This window comes from Schistocerca piceifrons, chromosome 1 (genome assembly GCF_021461385.2).
Source record: "Schistocerca piceifrons isolate TAMUIC-IGC-003096 chromosome 1, iqSchPice1.1, whole genome shotgun sequence".
NCBI classification, from domain to species: Eukaryota; Metazoa; Arthropoda; class Insecta; order Orthoptera; family Acrididae; genus Schistocerca; species Schistocerca piceifrons.
In genome coordinates, this window is record NC_060138.1 from 979,844,373 (window position 1) to 979,865,909 (window position 21,537).

Consider the following 21,537-nt stretch of genomic DNA (forward strand, 5'->3'; position numbering starts at 1 on the left):
TATGTGTAAAGAGTTGATTTCTGTTGATGTTCTGATTTTTTGCCCCCCCCCCCCCCCCGTAAGTATTTGCTGTTATTGCTTACCAGATAAGCTTCGCCACTTTTGTTTACATTTTCCAACTCTGATATGCCCCCACAATCACGTCAGCACTGTAGACTTCGGATTTTTTTTTATCCTACTTCATTTTTTTATTCGTTAGTTGACAGTGAGTCAACTACACTTATCATCCTGGACCGTGAGAGTTTCGCCTCCCCATTCCTACAGAGTGCACACCCCAGGCAACATAATTTATAGACGAACAGTTAGCAAGTTACGCATGCATGCGAACTGCAACTGTCTGCCGCTGTCAGCTCTACACAAATATAACTATGCATGCATATTACCAATCACGAAGTTTCGATTTCAACCATTTGTACGTTATTTTCGACAGTGCTACTGCCCTGAAAAGAGCGAAAAACTATTTGCAAAACGGTTCTGCAAGGGATGTGAGCACACTTAAATTCATCCTGCTAAAGAGCATAACATCTTCAATGCAAGTTATATTAGCAATACTTCGTAACAATATTGTCTAGATTCTCCAGTAATAGTAACAAATTACAGCATTCTGCTGCGCCTATCACGCCTCCTTTTAAACTATTAAAGGCCCATGATGACAGCACATAATCATCCCATTTCCGCTGTTTTGTGTGCTGCATGTCCGTTGGATGGAGTGAGACAGTCCTTCGTGAATATTATTCTTATGTACGGCACAGAAAAGCAAATTAGTTGGACAGTAGAGTACTGTACTCGAATGGGCCCAGTCACTCAGAACCAAATATTCTACAGATACAGCCACACGGAGTGGCCGCGCGGTTTGAGGCGCCATGTCACGGATTGCGCGGCCCTTACCGCCGGAGGTTCACGTCCTCCCTCAGACATGGGTGTGTGTGTTGTTCTTAGCGTAAGTTAGTTTGAGTTAAGTTAGTTTAAGTAGTATGTAAGTCTCCCATAGATGTGATCTAACGAAAACAACAACATATATTTCGAGGGATGCAGCTGTCATTGGACATAACTGATAACTGACTATCTGTCTGTCTCGGAATGAGTAAAGGGAGTTTTTCTAAAGGTAGTAGATGCGTACCATTTTCCAGCCACTTGCCAGCAATCAAAGATGCTTGTCTCAGATTTTGTTTTTCACTCGCACAGCTGCGATCTGTTTCTCAAACACTTGCACCAAGCCCAACTAATTTGTTGTTCTGTACCACACATAAGATTAACACCCACAAAGGGCTGTCTCCCTCCCCCAACGGACATCTAGCACACAAAATAGCGGAATTGTAATGATAATGTGCTGTCATCACGCATCTTTAAGAGTATAAAAGTAGGTGCAACAGGCGCAGCAGGATGTCAGGGTTTGTTGTTGCTGTTGGAGAATCTAGACAATATTGTTACGAAATATAGGTAAAATCTTGCATCGAAGATGTTATACTCATTAGCAGGATGAATTTAAATGTGCTTACATCCCCAAAGGAATCGTTTTGCGAAGAGTTTTTCGCTTTTTGCAGGACTCTAGTACTGTCGAAAATTGGTAATGTGCATGCATAGTTGGATGTGTGTAAAGCAGTCAGTGGCGGTTCGCATGCACAAGTTGCTAACTGCACGTCTATAAATTACTTTGTGGGGGTGGGCACGGAGAGGGGAAACTCTCGAGGTCCTGGATGCTAAGTGTAGTCGACACACTGTCAACTAACGTATAACTTATTACTAGGATAAAAAAACCTGAAATGTGCAGTTTGTAGATGCTCTGACATGATTGTGGGGACTTATCAGAGTTAGAAGGTGTAAACAGAAGTAGTGAAGCTAATCTGGTAAGCAATAAGAACATAAACCTATGTGTGGGCATCTGCAGAAATTATAAAGTAGACACGGTTTGAACTGTAGCTAGTTGTGGAACCTAGAAATAATGGTGTTTTTTCCCGTCATGTAAGTAGATTGCGTGAAACAGGCTGTGATAATAAAATTACTTACAAAACTAGAGCGCAAGAATCTGCTTTATGATAGAAACTTTACAGACATGTCGGTAGAGGTGAGTTATGGAGCAAAAATATCAAATGTGAGCTTACAGACTGTGATTGGTTCTGATGTTATGGCAGAAAGAGAGAGACGCTGTAAAATCTTACAGGCAATTCTATTACAAGAAAGGCTTTCACGATTTTTTTCGTAAATGCGAATGTGACATAGTATCACACTGACAATATGGGATTGCCATAGTGTACAAAGCAGCAACGTAATCTTGAATTATAGCATGTTGTTATCGAACGTAAAATGATTGTGTTTTTCCCGACATATGAGCTAAAGGGTTGAAAGATAGTATTCTCTAATGCTCTTTTACGTGTCTGAAATGTCTGTAATTCAGACGTGTCTGACAGTTTATTTACAGAGACTGATTTGAACTCGAGAGACGCTCTCAGGTCGTGTAATTTGTCCATCAAGTTGAAAAAAATTGTTTAACATAAATGTTTTTTCTTTAGAGTTTAAATTCTCGCTTTTGCTTTACTCCTATGACAATTTCCAAATAACGAGGAATTCTGCGGTGATCAGTAATTTTCGCAGCAAAATTGTGGAAGTTTCTTTACCCAATTTTACGAAGTGTGGGCGTATATAGCGTGACCTATGTAATCGGAGGCGGCGCATTTTAAAGGTGCGTTGACATTTAATAGAAGTTGTAAGTAGACTGTTTAGGTTTTTATGTTGGTAACACTACGTAGCGCTCTGTATGAAAATCACTGACTGTGCTGTGTGCAGTCTGTGGCTGGTTGGCATTGTTGTAGTATTCGCTATTGTAGTGTTGGGCAGTTGGATGTGAACACCGCGTAGCGTTGCGCAGTTGGAGGTGAGCCGCCAGCAATAGTGGATGTGGGGAGTGAGATGGCGGAGTTTTGAGAGCGGATGATCTGGACGTGTGTCCATCAGAGACCAAATTTGTGAGACTGGATGTCATGAACTGATGTATATATATTATGACTTTTGAACACTATTGAGGTAAATACATTGTTTGTTCTCTATCAAAATCTTTCATTTTCTAACTACGCCTATCAATAGTTAGTGCCTTCAGTAGTTAGAATCTTTTATTTAGCTGGCAGTATTGGCGCTCTCTGTACTGCAGTAGTTCGAGCAACGAAGATTTTTGTAAGTGATTCATGAAAGGTATAGGCTATTGCTAGTCAGGGCCATTCTTTTGTAGGGATTTTTGAAAGTCAGATTGCGTTGCGCTAAGAATATTGTGTGTCGGTTTAGTGTTGATCAGAATAAGTAAAGAGAGTAATGTCTGAGTACATTCAGTTTTGCTCAGCTGTTTGAAAATCAAATAACGTAGAGGTTTATCAGCACAATAATTCATTAATTTTTCTAAGGGGACGTTTCAAAGTGTTCTCCATCGCAGGTCGGGGATCGCTTGTGATAGTGGTGTGGAGACGATTCAGTGTGTGTGTGTGTGTGTGTGTGTGTGTGTGTGTGTGTTTTGGTGGGTGGGTGGGTGGTCGCTCTAGGCATCTGTGCCCGACCAGGACGGGGGGGGGGGGGGGGGGCAATGCCGCTAGATTCCCTTTTGCGTTAGCGAAGAACCGCGGCATTGAGAATCCAGCCATGTGCCCTGCCCTGGGTCCGCAGCTGGGAAGACTCTGCTCTCAGATACGACAGGGGTTGTGGTCAGTAGAGGTGGTGGAGGTAATATGCCTCCTGCTCTCCAAGCTGTGCACATTTGAAAAATCGACCTTGAGAGTTCTCCAGAATTTTGTTGTTGTTCCAGAGGGGTTCAGCCTTACTGAGAAATATATTTTCCAGATTGCAAGAAGCGATTGCTTCTTGCTTTTTGTCTGTGTGTGACTGATTTTATCAGATGACTGATTTCCTCAGACTGGAGACAGTATATCAATACCACCAAAGGGCGCTCTTTGTGGCCCACCAGTGGCAATATAGAAAAGGCCTCTATCTCTACATACAGTGTGGAGAGGGACAGAGGGAGGGGGAAGCTGGGGGAGAAGGGTAAAACTGCCTCCAAGTTGATTAGTTCATGAGCGCCTATCGAGGAGAATGCACATTCAACTACCGCCCCTCTGCGATCTTTTGGAATCGAATTTTGTTGTAGCTGTGTTATTACAATGGTTTTTCCCAATTTGTATGTCCCATTCATTACGAGTGCTGAATTTTTCATGAAAATTTCGATGTGTAATTAGAACAGTGATGCATTTTTCATCAGTTGTGGTAATGTGTAGTGGCGTTGATTACCTGGGCTGCAAGATGTTGGTCGAGAAGGCGTCCGTAGCGAACTTTGACGTCAAACAGCGATAGACACAGTCCTCAGCTGTATGTTTCTAGGTAATACACTTATTAAACTCCTCTCTGTCCAAACCAGCATCTCGTCAGTTGAATTTAACCCCAGCAAAAAAATAAAGATAGTACCTTACACCCAGCTTTTTTCCCACCAGCTTGTAGGTGAAGAGTAGAGTTTGAGTTCGTCCGCCACTAGTTTTGAGTGGTATTGTGCAATTTTTTCCCAACAGGATAACATCTGTTGTATGGTACCATGAATTGTTGAACTGTATTGCGATTTTAGACATTCCTTGTGTAGTGCTGTGCATATAGTTGTGTAATTAGACCTCATCTTTATGACTATTTACGTAATTAGGACCGATCTTTACTTCAGTTTCCCAACCAAAGTAAATAAAGTACACTAACCTAATCTTCCTCTCCTGCATGTAGGAAGTTTCTTTGTGTTGGGGGGGGGGGGGGGGTTCACTTAGGTTTTCCGTCCAGAAGGACCAGGAAAGGGCCGGCCACTGTGGCCGAGCGGTTCCAGGCGCTGCAGTCCGGAACCGCGCTGCTGCTACGGTCGCAGGTTCGAATCCTGCCTCGGTCATGGGTGTGTGTGATGTCCTTAGGTTAGGTAGGTTTAAGTAGTTCTAAATCTAGGGGACTGATGACCTCAGATGTTAAGTCCCATAGTGCTCAGAGCCATAGGAACCAGGAAAGGGCACCGCCATTTATAATTTGCCGCGAATTCTAGGATGGGGGTGGGGGTGTGTTTTGACGTCAGCACAGCCCTGGGATTAAGAAATTCCCGACAGTAGGTTACGTGGAGAGGGGGAAGGGTGGGGAGGGGGTACGGGGACTCACGTGCAAGCTGACAAAAGCACATGCCGTCATTTTGGGATGGGGATTTTAGTATGCATGATTGCGGGGGGGGGGGTGTAATTAATTGATTAATTTAATTAATTTGCACATCAATTTGATATTAAAATTGCACCCATTCCGCTCTTACTCTGTTACTAACGATAACGTGAAACCCAGCTCACTCTGTTCCTCCACGAGACCCAGAGAGCAATAAATACTGGCGCCCAGGCTGATGCTGTGTTCCCCAACTTCCGAAAGGCGTTCGACACAGCTCCTCACTGCCTTTCTAATGGACAAAATACGAGCGTACCGAGTACCAGGCTAGGTGTGTGACTGGAGTGAAGAGTTTCTAGCAAACAGGAAACAGCATGTCACTCTCAATGGAGAGAACTCTTGACATGTAAAAGTAACTTCGGAAATATTGCAGAATCATTACTTTCCACAATACATGTTAATGACTAGCGAATAAGCGAATAACATGGGAATCCGTGAGACTTTTCGCGGATCTCATCTTGTATACAGAGAAGCTGCAGTGCTAGAAAACTGTAGCGAAATGCTGGAATACCTGCAGAACAACGGCTGTAGCGGCAGCGAATAGGAATTGGCCCTCAACATAAGCAAACGTAATGTATCGCGCTTGAAAAGGCAGAAATATCCGTTATTTTATGAGTACATCACTTCAGAAGAATCACCTGAAGCAAAAACACTACTGGCCATTAAAATTGCTACACCAAGAAGAAATCCAGATGATACACTGGTACTCGTTGGACAAATATATTATACTAGAACTGACAAGTGATTACATTTTCACGCAATTTGGCTGCATAGATCCTGCGAAATCAGTAGCCAGAACAACCACCTCTGGCCGTAATAACGGCCTTGATACGCCTGGGCATTCAGTCAAACAGAGCTTGGATGGCGCGTACAGGTACAGTTGCCCATGCAGTTCCAAGACATACCACAGTTCATCAAGAATAGTGACTGGCGTATTGCGACGAGCCAGTTGCTAGGCCACCATTGATCAGACCTTTTCACTTGGTGAGAGCTCTGGAGAATGTGCTGGCCAGGGCAGCAGTCGAACATTTTCTGTAGCCAGAAAGGCCCGTACAGGACCTGCAACACGCGGTCGTGCATTATCCTGCTGAAATGTAGGGTTTCGCAGGTATCGAATGAAGTGTAGAGCCACGGGTCGTAACACATCGGAAGTGTAACGTCCACTGTTCAAAGTGCCGTCAATGCGAACAAGAGGTGACCGAGACGTGTACCCAATGGCACCCCATACCATCACGCCGGGTGATACGCCAGTATGGCGATGACGAATACACGCTTCCAATGTGCGTTCACCGCGATGTTGCCAAACACGGATGCGACCATCATGATGCTGCAAACAGAACCTGGATTCATCCCAAAAAAATGACGTTTTGGCATTCGTGCACCCAGGTTCGTCGTTGAGTACACCATCGCAGGCGCTCCTGTCTGTGATGCAGCGTCAAGGGTAACCGCAGCCATAGTATCCGAGCTGATAGTCCATGCTGCTGTAAACGTCGTCGAACTGTTCGTGCAGATGGTTGTTGTCTTGCAAACGTCCCCATCTGTTGACTCAGGGATCGAGACGTGGTTGCACGATCCGTTACAGTCATGCGGATAAGATGCCTGTCATCTCGACTGCTAGTGATACGAGGCCGTCGAGATCCAGCACGGCGTTCCGTATTACCCTCCTGAACCCACCGATTCCGTATTCTACTAACAGTCATTGGATCTCGACCAACGCGAGCAGCAATGTCGCGGTACATAATCCACAATCGCGATAGGCTACAATCCGACCTTTATCAAAGTCGGAAACGTGATGGTACGCATTTCTCCTCCTTACACGAGGCATCACAACAACGTTTCACCAGGCAACGCCGGTCAATTGGTGTTTGTGTATGAGAAATCGGTTGGAAACTTTCCTCATGTCAGCACGTTGTAAGTGTCGCCACCGGCGCCAACCTTGTGTGAATGCTCTGAAAAGCTAATCATTTGCATATCACAGCATCTTCTTCCTGTCGGTTACATTTCGCGTCTGTAGCACGTCATCTTCGTGGTGTAGCAATTTTAATGACCCGTAGTGTACATCCGTAAAATATCAGCAATATTCGTATGGAGAGATTTAAAGTGAAAGGACCACAAAAAAATTATGGCAGGTAAGGCTGATGCAAAATTGAGGTTTTTTTGGAAGAATCCTCACGAAATGTAGCCACCCACACAGGGGATAGCTTACAAAAGAGTTTTTCGACCAATACTTGTATATTGCTCGTCAGTCTGGGATCCGTAGCAGACAGGAGCAGCAGGAGCAAAGAAGAGCAGCGCAGTTTATTACGCATTTATTAAGCACGAAAGCGTCGCGCGGATGCTCAGCCAACTCCAATGGCAGACACTGCAAGAGAGGCGTCGTGTGGTTTACTGTTAAAGTTCAGAGAGCGCACTTTCTTAGAAGATTCAACCAATAAGTTGCTGACACTTCTTCCAATCCATCACTGGCTGTCTGGTACAGCAACTGGTTATGATTTTTTTTGTTTGGAATAAAGGCAGTCTCGGTTGCAAAAATTGTTTTTTTTTATTCATACAAATTACGCGTTTCGCCCTTGTGAGGCATCATGACATTATCTGAAGAGAATATAACAAAAGATTTTTAATGTGACAAATGGTAACGTAACGAACCATGATTCTAAACTATGGAGCATTGAGTGAATTGATAACAATATATGTCTAAATTCACGTAAAAATATAGAAGAAGAAACTTCAATTGTCAATTGCCACAACAGGGCATAAAATAAGCATAGAAATCATCTGAATTAGTATCCACTCGTCAAAAGTCTTATCGGAACCGAAACATTAATTTTCTGTAAAGTTCAACTGTTACCAGTCAATAATTTTTTAATACATCTTGCTTTTTTAATGATATAAAGTGATTCATTACTTACAAGTCAGCAGGCTGCTGTTTTTTGAGAATGATGATGATGATGATTATGTGTTTAAAGGGACAAAACTACTGGGTCATCAGTCCCTTGCTGTTATTTTACTTACGTGGTTTCACCTTAACTACTTTTGGTTATTTATAGACACTTTTATATATTTTATTTTGATAACCTCTTAACTCTTTCATAACAGTGTTACTTACTCCACTTAGGTTTAATGGCCTTAGTTATGATTTAAGAGCCTGTTATATGTATCTACAAGTTTTCCTTCCTGGCAGTTTTGTAAATGCCAGTGTTTTCTCCCATATTTTACTTTTTATTATCCCCAAATGCAGTCAGCTAACTTTTATAACCTTCCATAATTTTAATAATGCAAGTTGTCTCTTAACCTTGCAAATATGATTACATATATTTTAATTAGTTTTAATTCAAATGGTTCAAATGGCTCTGAGCGCTATGGGACTTAACATCTGAGTCATCAGTCCCCTAGAACTTAGAACTGTTTAAACCTAACTAACCTAAGGACATCACACACAGTCACGATTCGAACCTGTGACCGTAGAGGTCGCGCGGTCCCAGATTGTAGTGCCTAGAACCGCTCGGCCACCCCGGCCGGCGACGAAAGGAGTTTCTCCATCTACATTTTAACGTCATTTTAGTCACATATTACTATCTCTGCATGCATTGCTGTACAGTTTAGAATCATGTTTCATTACCTTACCTTACCTACAATCAACCTTACCACGAACCATTCGCAAATGGAACAGATACGGGAGAAATTGCAGTGAGTCTCAAAGTTTTCTCCACCACACACAGTAAGGTGGCTGGCAGAATATAGATGTAGGTGTAGATTATTTTTGCTCATCTTGTTTTTTCACAAGGGCGCAAATCTGACGAAACAGTGAGAATCTAAAAAAGCTGACACCACATTTTCCCATGCGAAAGTTTTGTGGCATTTCTAGGAACCACCTGCCAGACTTTAGAGCTTATTCATTACGACAAAATGATGCACTAGTCCAGCAGCTTGCCACGAAGCGTACTAGTGCAGAAAGGTACAGATCCCGATGAGCATTAAGAGCCTCTGCTCCTGACTGTGGACTTTGTAACCCACCATGCAAAGTGTGTGTCCTAAGTTCAAAGAGAGTGATATTGCAAGCAGAATAGACCTTGTGGACGGATGAAAGCTTAGTTTCAGCTGTGTAGGAACTATGCATAGGAAGAAGGAATACCATCCTCGTGTTTGCTGCATTTATAACAAGCGCTATAATACGCTACTCCAAAAAGAACAAGGCACATATGGTGGTGATAGAAAGCAGTAAGCTATTATACTACAACATCAAACAAATGGCAAGGTGAAATGAAAAAAGCGATGTGCATAAGCATTACTGTCAACATCCCTTGTAAACAATGTTCGCAAAAATTGAAGGTGTAAGCAGTGGGGAAAAGGGCGTAGTGGTCTTGGCTGCATTATTGCCAGATTTCTGATGATCACATCAACGACGTCACCGAATAACATAATGAAAGGTCACCCCTTTCACGTCACAATCCACTAAGGCAGACCTAGGCCAATTGACCTGTATTTAAAATGTTGGGGAATTCAAAAAATGGTTGGAAATTTAAAAAATCCAACTACCCATCGTTCCCACCCACTCTTCTGGCGTCACTGTGGAAATTAAGTCATTTGTGCTAAGTATAGAATGTAAGATGAAGGACACCGGCTGTGTGCTACTAGCCTCAGCCCTTTGACATCAGATTTCAAGACCGCCCTTGTGCTAAGTACAGACTCCAAGGCACTGAACCTAATCATACGGGGCCAGTAAGCATGGCTGCCAGATCTCTTGTCCCAAGTATAGAATCAATGATGGCCTGGCCATTTGCGTTAAGTATAAAATCCAAGATGACCACTTATGCTAAATTCAAAACTGTGATGTCGTAGTTCGCTGGGCCAGCTTGTATAGCTGCCAGGTCACTTGTGCTAAGAGCACACTTGCGCTAAGTTTAAAATCTCAGTTTAAAATCATGTCATGTTAAACATTTACAGTGTGTGTCGTGGGATGGTATGGGATGGGATAGAAACAATTGCACTACCATTTTAGTTATTTAAACAAATTTCACACTGGGGAGATCACACACGCTACGCTGGACAGAGCTTTTGCACTTGTCCATCCACCTTTGCTGCTGTGTCTACGCTTTCCAAGTGGCAGCTGAGCGCCAGACCAGATGACGTCATTCAAAGTTGCCAGATTTTGTCATCACTCGCAGTATCCATCTGACATCACAATCCAAGACGGTGGAACTAGGCCAACAGTGGTATAAATTGTGAAAAATTCAAAAAATGGCAGGAAATTTAAAAAATTCAGGGTTTTCCCCATTTTCTGTCGTCGCTGTGGACATAGGCCAATCGCCTTAACTATAAAACTGGCAGTAAGTTCTGGAAATTGTGGGCAATTCTGAACAGCCAAATGGTCTCATATGTACAACAGGGTTTTCTTCCCGTTGCTCAAGTCACAATCCAACCAAGATAGTTGGCTTAGGCCAATTTTGAAACCACAAACTGACATGAAATTACAAAAAATCGGGAGGAATTAGGACACTGTTGATGGGGACTTGTGCAAAGTTTAAAATGGACAGAAATTTTAAAAATTTTCTCCTTGCACTGAAGCTGGTGGGGCTCTGATGGCGGCCAGGGCACTTGTGATAAGTTTAGCATCTGGTTTAAAATTGTGTTACATTATAGCTCATTGGCACTGTTTAAACTATTTTCTCAACCTGGTTTCCCGGAAATGAAAATTATGTCCTCACTTCTGCTGTTTAAACACTTACCACAGTGTGTACAGTTGGATGGATTGGAGTGTTTCTTTATTTGTTTAAACATTTGCCGCTCATACTGTACTGCCCATGTGCAGCCTCCTCCTGCATCCACAGAAGTGAAATCACTGCTTTGCACCATCACTACAACAACTAACTGATACTCCATAATTGTTGCGCTGTGTGCCACAGACAAACCACATCCTGTCAGCTTGGTGGCTTAGTGCAGAATGGCTCTATCGGCATGACTGCAGCCAGCATACCACATTATATCACTGTCCCCCTAATCAGCGATCTGAATAAACAAGATTGTTTGATTGAACTGAAAAATAAAAGCTTTAAGGTGTGTGCCTGCTTACAGTGAAAAGATTAAAGTTTCTATTTAAACCAGATAAAACTATTCTCAACATTTATATCCATGTATTTATTTGCCCGTTTCTTGGCATGGCTGAATTTCTGATAAGTTCTGTTATCCGTTTGTAAGCAATGGAACACCTGAAGACGCAAATTTAATTTGTGAAACCAGTCGTGTTCTCCGATAAAGAATTCTGTCACGTTGGTCTTGTTTATTCAAATCATGGACTGTCTCGACTGTGATTGCCCTATATATAAAATAGCCCCTCACCAGTGGCCACTTTTTCAAACTGCTGATGCAAGCCTGTAAGGCAGTGCTTACACAGGTGTATGTTTAAGACCATAGTCCTGTCCCAGTTTTATAACTGGACACAGGCCCTGTCATAAGGTGCATGCCCTCTGATACATCATGTGTGAATGCATCTTCAGTCACTACCTAACATGTGATCACACTGATATGAAGCTATTTCAATCACCAGTGAGAAAAACAACACAGAAATGCACTCAACCAGAGCTATTCACAGCAATATGTTATGCTAAGGTGGCGCCAACAGCTTTCTAGCTACACATAACGAGTCTGCAGAAGTAAATTATAGTTCGATACCACACCACATAGGTGTTAAAGGCACCACTCAGTTCGTTCTTAGGAAGGAGTTGAGAAATGTGTCTGAGTATTTAATTTTTATGGCAGTAAAATATTGAGATGTTATTATCTGTATTGGTCCTCTGACTGGTTTGTTTCTAAGGAAGGACGAAGTGTAAGAAGTAACTGAGAAATGTAATTCTAGAAGGTGATATTGGAAAAATCTCTGTAACACAGTTATTTTCTTAGAAGCTCTGTGATTAGTCTATTTCCAAGAAAGGGGGCACTGGCTTAGCAAGAATTTGAAAACTGGTATTGACTGTATCACTTTCATAGCAGTGAAATACAAACTTGTTTTTGGAAGAGTTAAACTGGTCAACATAAATGGTTCAGAAGCTCTCTAATCGACCTGTTTCCAAGAAAAGGGGTGTGGTTTAGAAAAGGGAGGTGATGGGAAGGGGAATTATTTAAGATTTTGGTGGAGGGAGTATGGAGGAGGGAGGGTAGCAGCGAGGAATATGGGGTAGGAGAGAGTATACAAAGAGTCGTTTGGGGGATGAAAAGGGAGTGTGGAGGGAGACATGGAAGGAGAGGAAGAGAGGGATAGGAAGTTCAGGGTCAAATTTTAACCAGAATATCTGTTGTTCTCCTACTTATTCCTTTATTGAAGGCTGTCACTGTTGCCTTTTATCGAAGCATTGCAAGCATGATGTAAAATTATTTATGGAATATCCAGTATTTCGTAGACCATATCTTATCAGGCTTATCGAATTTTGTATCTGTCAATGTTATTTGCTAAGGAAGTTGCCAGGTGAAGATATCAAGGTATGCTATGGGGGACTCTCCCTATCATACATGCCAGTAATGTCAGACAGCGTTTGTGCTTTAGCCAGAAACTCTTGGACAAATGTACACCACACAAACATAGGACAATTCTTACTGGCATCAGATACCAGCTGAGCTGTAGTCCTATCCAATCTGCTAAGCTATTAGCCATGATGTTCATTTGCAAGGCTCTACATTGTTTCACAAGTGGTGAGGAAATAGGCATGCTGGGCCAGGCTCTATTGTTGTCAGATATCCGACGACATCACCAATGATGTCACACAGTGACGTCATCGATGACTTTCCTAAGAATCAAATGACGGGAAATTAAAAAACGTTCATAAATCTGACTCCTCCTTCCCTCCCTCCCCCCTCCTCCCCACATAACTGACGTATCAGTGGGCCTAGGCCAGTTGCCTTTCTAGTACAAAATGTTGCTAAATTTAAAACAGCCTAGTAGTTCAAATTTGATGTGGGATTTATCCCGCCTATCTAATGTCACAGTTCACGCATGAAGGAAGATACAAAACTGTGTGATAATTCAGTGGGCTGGTCAGCAGACGTTCCTGGCCGAGCGGTTCTAAGTGCTTCAGTCCGGAACCGCACTGCTGCTATGGTCGCAGGTTCGAATCCTGCCTCGGGCATGGATATGTGTGTGTGTCCTTAGCTTAGTTAGGTTTAAGTAGTTCTAAGTTCTAGGGGACTGAGGACCTCAGATTTTAAGTCCCATAGTGCTTAGAGCCATTTGAACCATCAACGGACAGTCCACACAGGTACTCAGCATTGGCACAAAGCAGAGCGTTTGTGTGTCGTTGCACGTGGAATTAATGGCCTCTGGAAACCGCAAGGTGGGTCTACAAAGTGACTGAGGAAAACTAAGGGGAAGACAGCGCACAAGCCATAAACTGCTAGATAGCGACTGGTCCTGCTTGGGAAACCGTGGCACTCACTAGCTATCTGCCCTAAGCAACCCACAAGGCCGACTCACCAGATTTGTTCTCGAATAGTCATTGTGTGGCAGTCCTTGGGTTCTTGTTGAAAGCGCTGGTTCAAGATGAAAGCACTGGTTCACTAGTGGGGGAAGCATGAGTTCACAAACGGTAGCAGTGACTCATAAACGAACGGAGGAGCATTCATGCAATTGCTGCATTGATTGCTCACCATTAACACATGCCACAGAATGTCAGCCTTGCACTGGGATGGGAATTCCTGGTGGGAGCACCAGTAGGCAGATTGCGGTAGTGGTGGGGGGAAATACAGTCCTGTCAGTACGTGTTCACTATATGCTGCGAGTGCTGTGGAGAGTGTCTAGGTGTGACAGCGAAGGGAGAGTCATCTACTAGGGCACACTGTGAGATTTGCAAAATTTTGGAGAGAGATTACATTGGAATATTAATGCCAAATGCAGCTCTGGGGTGTCGAATGCTATTATGAGTACTCTGCATTGAGCGTTGATAGTGGTGGCACGAGCAGGCAAACGTTAAGGTCTGCATGGGCTGACAGCTGCAATGAAGCTATGTTGACAGCCCCTATATTGACAGTTGGGCATGGTGGAGTGTTGTACAGTGGGGGAAAGCAGCTGGCTGCTGCCAGATGCTGGGTTGATATGGTGGTGATGGCAATGTATGATGATCCAGAACACATGACGGGCGATCAGCAGGAAGCTACACTGAACTGTGACATGGTTGGGACTGCTACTCAGGGTAGAAGATACATAACAAAGTGATGGCACAGCAGCAGCATATGGCATTGACTCCAGGGAGCTGGAGGAGCTTTGCCTGTGACTCCGTCAGGTAGCTGCGGTGACACATTAGGCTTACATAAGGCGCCATGTGCTTGGTGTTGATCTCTAAGTGCTTAGAAGTGGGAGCAGGTAGGAAGCTAAAATGAGTGATCTGGCTGCATCTGTGTCCCAGGTGCTGGCCAGCAGTTCAGCAGCGCCAGTGGTGGTGGTGTCACGTGTGGCAGGGGCAGGGGCAGTGCCAGCATTGGCATCAGGGGTGGGGTCAGTGTTGATGGTGGTGAGCATGAAGATCTCAACTGTCGATGGCATACAAGAGGTATCGAGGGTGAGCATGTAACCTAGATGTAACCTGTCAATGGCATTCAGGAGGCATCAAGGGTGAGTACATAATCTACATGTAACCTGTTGATGGATGCAACTGGTAGGCAAAGATGGGTACCATTACATGAGAGCATGACATGAGGTCACAGTGCACAGAAACCTTGCAATTGCCTTGGCGCCTTGAAGGTGTCTGTTGTAACAGGGCCATGCAGTGTTGATGCTGCTGGACGGAAACTGGAACACAGGCACTATAGGGCAGGGGCTGTTGTTTGATAAAGTCACCTGGCAGTGCTAGGGGCTGCCCATATAGCAGCTCAGCACTGGACGCCTCCAAGTCAGCCTTGTGGGCCACCTACAAACCTAACAGGATCAATGGTGGGGTGGCGAAACATTTTGTTTCATAGAATATGAGGGTGGGTTTTATAGTGTGATGTAAATGTTCCAGCATGCAGCTGGCTGCAGTGTGGCAGCAGGTGGTAAAATGAATGAGGGTCCCATGAGTCTCAGACAGGGTTCTGAACAAATAGGAAGAAAATTGACACCCACAGTCCGATGTTATATGGTAGGGGCCCCTGAAACGTGAAACCCAGTCGTTGATGAACTCTGTGGCAAAAGTTTTGGCCGAAATGTGTGGGAGGGGGATGGCTTCCGGCCAGTATGTGAACTGTAAGTCATTGTGCGAAGATGGTGACAGCCATATGAGCCATGCAATGGGCTGATGATGTTGATGTGAACAAGGAAAAACCAGTGCACAACCTGGGGAAATGGGACAATGGGCGCATGAAATGACAGGCCACTTTAGCGTGCTGGCATGGGATGCAGGTGCAGGCCCAAGTGTGACAGTTCCATTGGATGCCGGACAAGAAGAAGTGTTTCTGGATGAAGACAGTGGACACATGGACAGTGGTCTGTGCCAGGTCATTCAAGTGGTCAAAAGCCACTTACTCCATCTTTATGACAAAACTGTGTTGTGAGAGGGTGGTGGTCAGTGAAGATGGTGAAGGGCATCCAAACATTCTCAATTGGTTAGAGGTCAAGTGACCTTGCCGGCCATGGTAGGGTTTGACAAGCATGGAGACAAGCAATAGAAACTCTCAGTGTGTGCAGGCAGGCATTATATTGTTGAAATGTGAGCTCAGGATGTCTCGACATGAAGGGTAACAAAATGGGGTGTCAAATATCACCGACATACCGCTGTGCAGTAAGGGTGACTTAGATGACAACCAAATGGGTCCTGCAATTGAAGAAAATGGCACCCTAGGGCATGACTCCTGGTTTCCGGGACGTATGAAGGGCGACAGTCAGGTTGATATCCCAACGCTGTCCAAGGCGTCTCCAGATGCGTCTCTGTTGATCACTGGGACTCAGTTTGAAGCGGCACTTACCGCTGAAGACAGTTTTACTCCATTCAATGAGATTCAGGGGCGAAGACATGTGTGAAGATACCCCAAACAGTATTGGGATACCAACCTGACTTACACTCTCCATACAGCCTGACAACCTGGAGTCATGATCTGGGGTGCCATTTATTTTCATAGCAGGGCCCCTTGGTTGTCATTTACGGCACCTTTGTAGCGCAATGGCACGTCGATAATATTCTATGCCCCGTTTTGGTGCCCTTCACGGCCAGCCATCCTAGGCTTACACTTCAGAAAGATAATGCCTGCCTACAAACAGCAATAGATTCTACTGCTTGTTTTCGTGCTCACCAAATCATACCTTGGCCAGCAAGATCACCAGAACTCTCCCCAATCGAGAATGTTTCGAGCATTATAGTTAGTGCCCTCCAACCATCTTGTGAGTCTGATGATCTAAGCCGCCAATTGGACAGAATTTGGCCCGATATCCCTCAGGAGGGCATCCAAAACGTCTATCTATTAATGTCAAACCGAATAGCTGCTTCCATAAGCACCAGAGATGGACCGACGTGTTATTGACTTGCTTAATTAGTGAAGTTCTTTCTCTTGAATGAATGGTCCAAGTTTTCTGAAATTGTTATAATTTGTTTATCTATACATGTACATCACATATACCGATTTCCGTACCATTTAGATAGTTTCTTTATGGTGCAACGTCTTTTTTTTGTCTTGGAGTGTACTTCTATATGGTCCTTCCAAGACTTAAGTGGCTACAGTGACTGCCAGAATTAAAACAACAAATAGGACAACGGATATTATGGTTTAAATTTTACCCTGACTCTCCCTTCCCTCCCCTCCCCCATTCCACACATCTCACGTAAACCTCTGCTCCCCAACTCCTTTCACCAGTCCACTCCCCACATCCTCTCCCCTATCTTGCACCCCTCACCTCTACCCTCCCACACAGCCCTTCCCTCTTCCCCAATCCCAAGTGGTGGTAAGTTTGGAAATTTGTGGTAAGTTTCTATGGGACCAAACTGCTGAGGTCATCGGTCCCTGGGCTTACACACTACGTAATTTAAGATAAACTAATTCAAGCTAAGGACAACACACATACCCATGCCTGAGGGAGGGCTCGAACCTCCGACAGAGGCAGCCGCGTGCACCGTGGCAAGACGCCTCAGACTGCGTGGCTACCCGGCGCGGCCACACCCAAGTCATGCCCTTTCCCCTCACCTCCATTTATTAAGCTAGATGGCTTCCAAGCAAACCCCTTTACTCATTTTTAACTCCCTCAATCACAACTCACCATTTCTTAAATGGGAAATTAAATATGATCCTCAGTTACTGATTCAGTGCTACTCAGTTCACATTTGATTATATGATGTGTAGTCGTAAAGCAGATTTCTCTTAATTGCAGGAAAACACTTCACTAATTTCCTTGACCATGCTTGCAGATTCACCAGCAAACAACACAAACCAAATGTGAGCTGAATAGCACTGAGCCAGTATACGAGGATTCTACATAATTTCCTATTTATAAATTCACAGGTGACAGGAGGTAAATGGCGGCTGGTTCTGCACCACGAGTACCACTAATTTTCATAACTTCTGCACTACAATATCGAGGAGTTTTACTGTTATATCATATAGTTTCGACGAAGACATAACGTGGTCTGCAAGACTGAATATACTCTACGTGATCAAAAGTATCTGAGCACCTGGTTGAAAATGACTTCCAAGTTCGTGGCGCCCTCCATCAGTAATGCTGGAATTCAATATGGTGTTGTTGATGACAGCTTCCACTCTCGCAGGTATACGTTCAATCACGTGCTGGAAGGCTTCTTGGGGAATGGCAGCTCATTCTTCATGGAGTGCTTCATTGAGGACAGGTATCGATGTCAGTCGGTGAGGCCTGGCACGAGGTCGGCGTTCCAAATCATCCCAAAGGTGTTCCATATGATTCAGGTCAGGTCTCTGTGCAGGCCAGCCCATTACAGACATGTAACCATCGCGTAACCACTCCGCCACAGGCCGTGCATTATGAACAGGTGCTCGATCGTGTTGAAAGACGCAGTCGCCATTTCCGAATTGCTCTTCAACAGTGGGTAGCAAGAAGGTGCCTAAAATATCAAGCAGGCCTGTGCTGCGATAGTGCCATGCTAAACAACAAGGGGTGCAAGCCCCCTCCATGAAAAACACGACCTCACTATCACACCACAGCCTCAGAATTTTACTGTTGGCACTACACACGCTGGCAGATGACGTTCACCGTGCATTCGGCATACTCACACCCTGCCATGGATCGCCACATTGTATACCGTGATTCGTCACTCTACACAACGTTTTTCCACTGTTCAGTCATCCAATGTTTACGCTCCTTACGCCAAGCGAGGCGTCATTTGGCATTTACCGTCGAGATGTGTGGCAGATGAGCAGCCGCTCGACCATGAAATCCAAGTTTTCCCACCTCCTGCCCAACTGCCATAGTACTTTCAGTGGATCCTTATGCAGTTTAGAATTCCTGTGTGTGGGTCTGGACATATGTCTGCCTATTACACATTACTACCCTCTTCAACTGTTGGCGGTCTCTGTCAGTCAAAAGACGAGGTCGGCCTGTACACTTTTTTGCTGTACATGTCCCTTCACGTTTCCACTTCACTATCACATCGGAAACAGTGGACCTAGGGATGTTTAGGAGTGTGGAAAACTCGCGTACAGATGTATGAGACAAGTGACACCCAATCACCTGATCACATTCGAAGTCCGTGAGTTCCGCAGAGCGCTCCATTCTGCTCTCTCACGATGTCTAATGACTACTGAGGTCGCTGATATGGAGTACCCGACAGTAGGTGGCAGCACAATGCACCTAATATGAAAATCGTTTGTTTTTGGGGGTGTCTGGATGCTTTTGATCACACAGTGTGTAATACAGAAGAACCATTAGACCTGCTACATTGGTTTGGAATTTGGATAATTAACAAGAATAATTTCACTTAATTACAAGATTGATTTTATTAGTGTAGAAGTAGTAGCCAGAAGACATTACAGTTACATATCCTTAGTAATCCAAAGTTCAATTACATCAGTCAGTCATTAAGTGTACCTTTACTGTATTGCATACATTACATATATACATAAATGCTCAATATACCAAACTATGTTTTAGCTACCTCATTTTGTAGAAAGCATATGTGCAAAGGTGGGGCAGTTGTTTATGTGAAAAACAGCCTGTCCTTTAATACAATAGATGTAGAGAAATATTGTGTAGAGAAAGACTTTGAGGCATGTGTCACAGAAATAGTAGAAGGTAACAAGAAACTGGTAATCGTAGCAATATACAGGGCTCCATCTGGTAATTTTAAAGTATTCATGAAACAATTAGATTCTGTGCTATTGTATCTCACAAGAAAAAATAGGGACATTATAATGACTGGAGATTTTAATATAGATTTCCTAGGAAGCTCATCTTCTAAGACAGAGTTTGCAAATTTAATGCATACCTACAACCTTGTCTCCACTGTCAGTTTTCCCACAAGAACTACTGCCACTTCCAGCACTCTAATAGACAATATCTTTGTAGATATGAGTAAAACTAATCACATCAAAGTTGAAAAAGTCATAAATGGACTCTCTGATCATGATGGGCAAATACTCACAATTGACAACTTTAATACAAATCAGAACAAAGCTAGTGCACAGTGGAAAACCATTAGAAACATGAATGAGGAAAATATCCAAAAATTCAAATTATGCATTCGGGAGACTGACTGGAGGTATGTTTATCTTACAAATGATGTTAATACAAAATATAATTTATTTACTGATGAATTATCAGGTATATTTGAAAATGTCTTTCCAAAAAAGGTCTGTAGACTACAGAACAGGCAATCAAGCAAAAAACCATGGCTCACCAAGGGCATAAAAATATCATGCCAGAGAAAAAGGGAACTGTATATAATATCTAGACAATCCAATAATCCCCTGCAGATGAAATATTATAGGACATACTGCAAAATCTTAACTAAAGTCATTAAAAAATCTAAAAGTATGTGCATGCAATCTGAAATTAACTGTTCAAACAATAAAATCAGAACGATTTGGAATGTAATAAAGAGGGAAACAGGTACTGCACCATCTGACAATGAAAAATCTGCTGTCCTAAAAATTAACGATTTGGAAATAACTGATAGTAAACAGATAGCAGACACATTTAACAACCACTTTCTAAGTGTCACCTCTCAAATAGGTTAGATTAGATTAGATTAGATTAATACTAGTTCCATGGATCATGAATACGATATTTCGTAATGATGTGGAACGAGTCGAATTTTCCAATACATGACATAATTAGGTTAATTTAACAACATACTTAAGTTAATATAACAACTTTATTTTTTTGTGTTTTTTATTTTTATTTTTTTATTTTTTTATTTTTTTAATATTTTTTTTCTTAATTTATATTTAAAATTCCTCTATGGAGTAGAAGGAGTTGTCATTCAGAAATTCTTTAAATTTCTTCTTAAATACTTGTTGGTTATCTGTCAGACTTTTGATACTATTTGGTAAGTGACCAAAGACTTTAGTGCCAGTATAATTCACCCCTTTCTGTGCCAAAGTTAGATTTAATCTTGAATTGTGAAGATCGTCCTTTCTCCTAGTATTGTAGTTATGCACACTGCTATTACTTTTGAAATGGGTTTGGTTGTTAATAACAAATTTCATAAGAGAGTATATATACTGAGAAGCTATTGTGAATATCCCTTAAATAAATGTCTGCAGGATGATCTTCGGTGGACTCCAGCTATTATTCTGATTACACGCTTCTGTGCAATAAATACTTTATTCCTCAGTGATGAATTACCCCAAAATATGATGCCATATGAAAGCAATGAGTGAAAATAGGCGTAGTAAGCTAATTTACTAAGATGTTTATCACCAAAATTTGCAATGACCCTTATTGCATAAGTAGCTGAACTCAAACGTTTCAGCAGATCATCAATGTGTTTCTTCCAATTTAATCTCTAATCAATGGACACACCTAAAAATTTGGAATATTCTACCTTAGCTATATGCTTCTGATTAAGGTCTATATTTATTAATGGCGTCATACCATTCACTGTACGGAACTGTATGTACTGTGTCTTATCAAAATTCAGTGAGAGTCCGTTTACAAGGAACCACTTAGTAATTTTCTGAAAGACAGTATTGACAATTTCATCAGTTAATTCTTGTTTCTCAGGTGTGATTACTATACTTGTATCATCAGCAAAGAGAACTAACTTTGCCTTTTCATGAATATAGAATGGCAAGTCATTAATATATAATAAGAACAACAAAGGACCCAAGACTGACCCTTGTGGAACCCCATTCTTGATAGTTCCCCAGTTTGAGGAATGTGCTGATCTTTGCATGTTACGAGAACTACTTATTTCA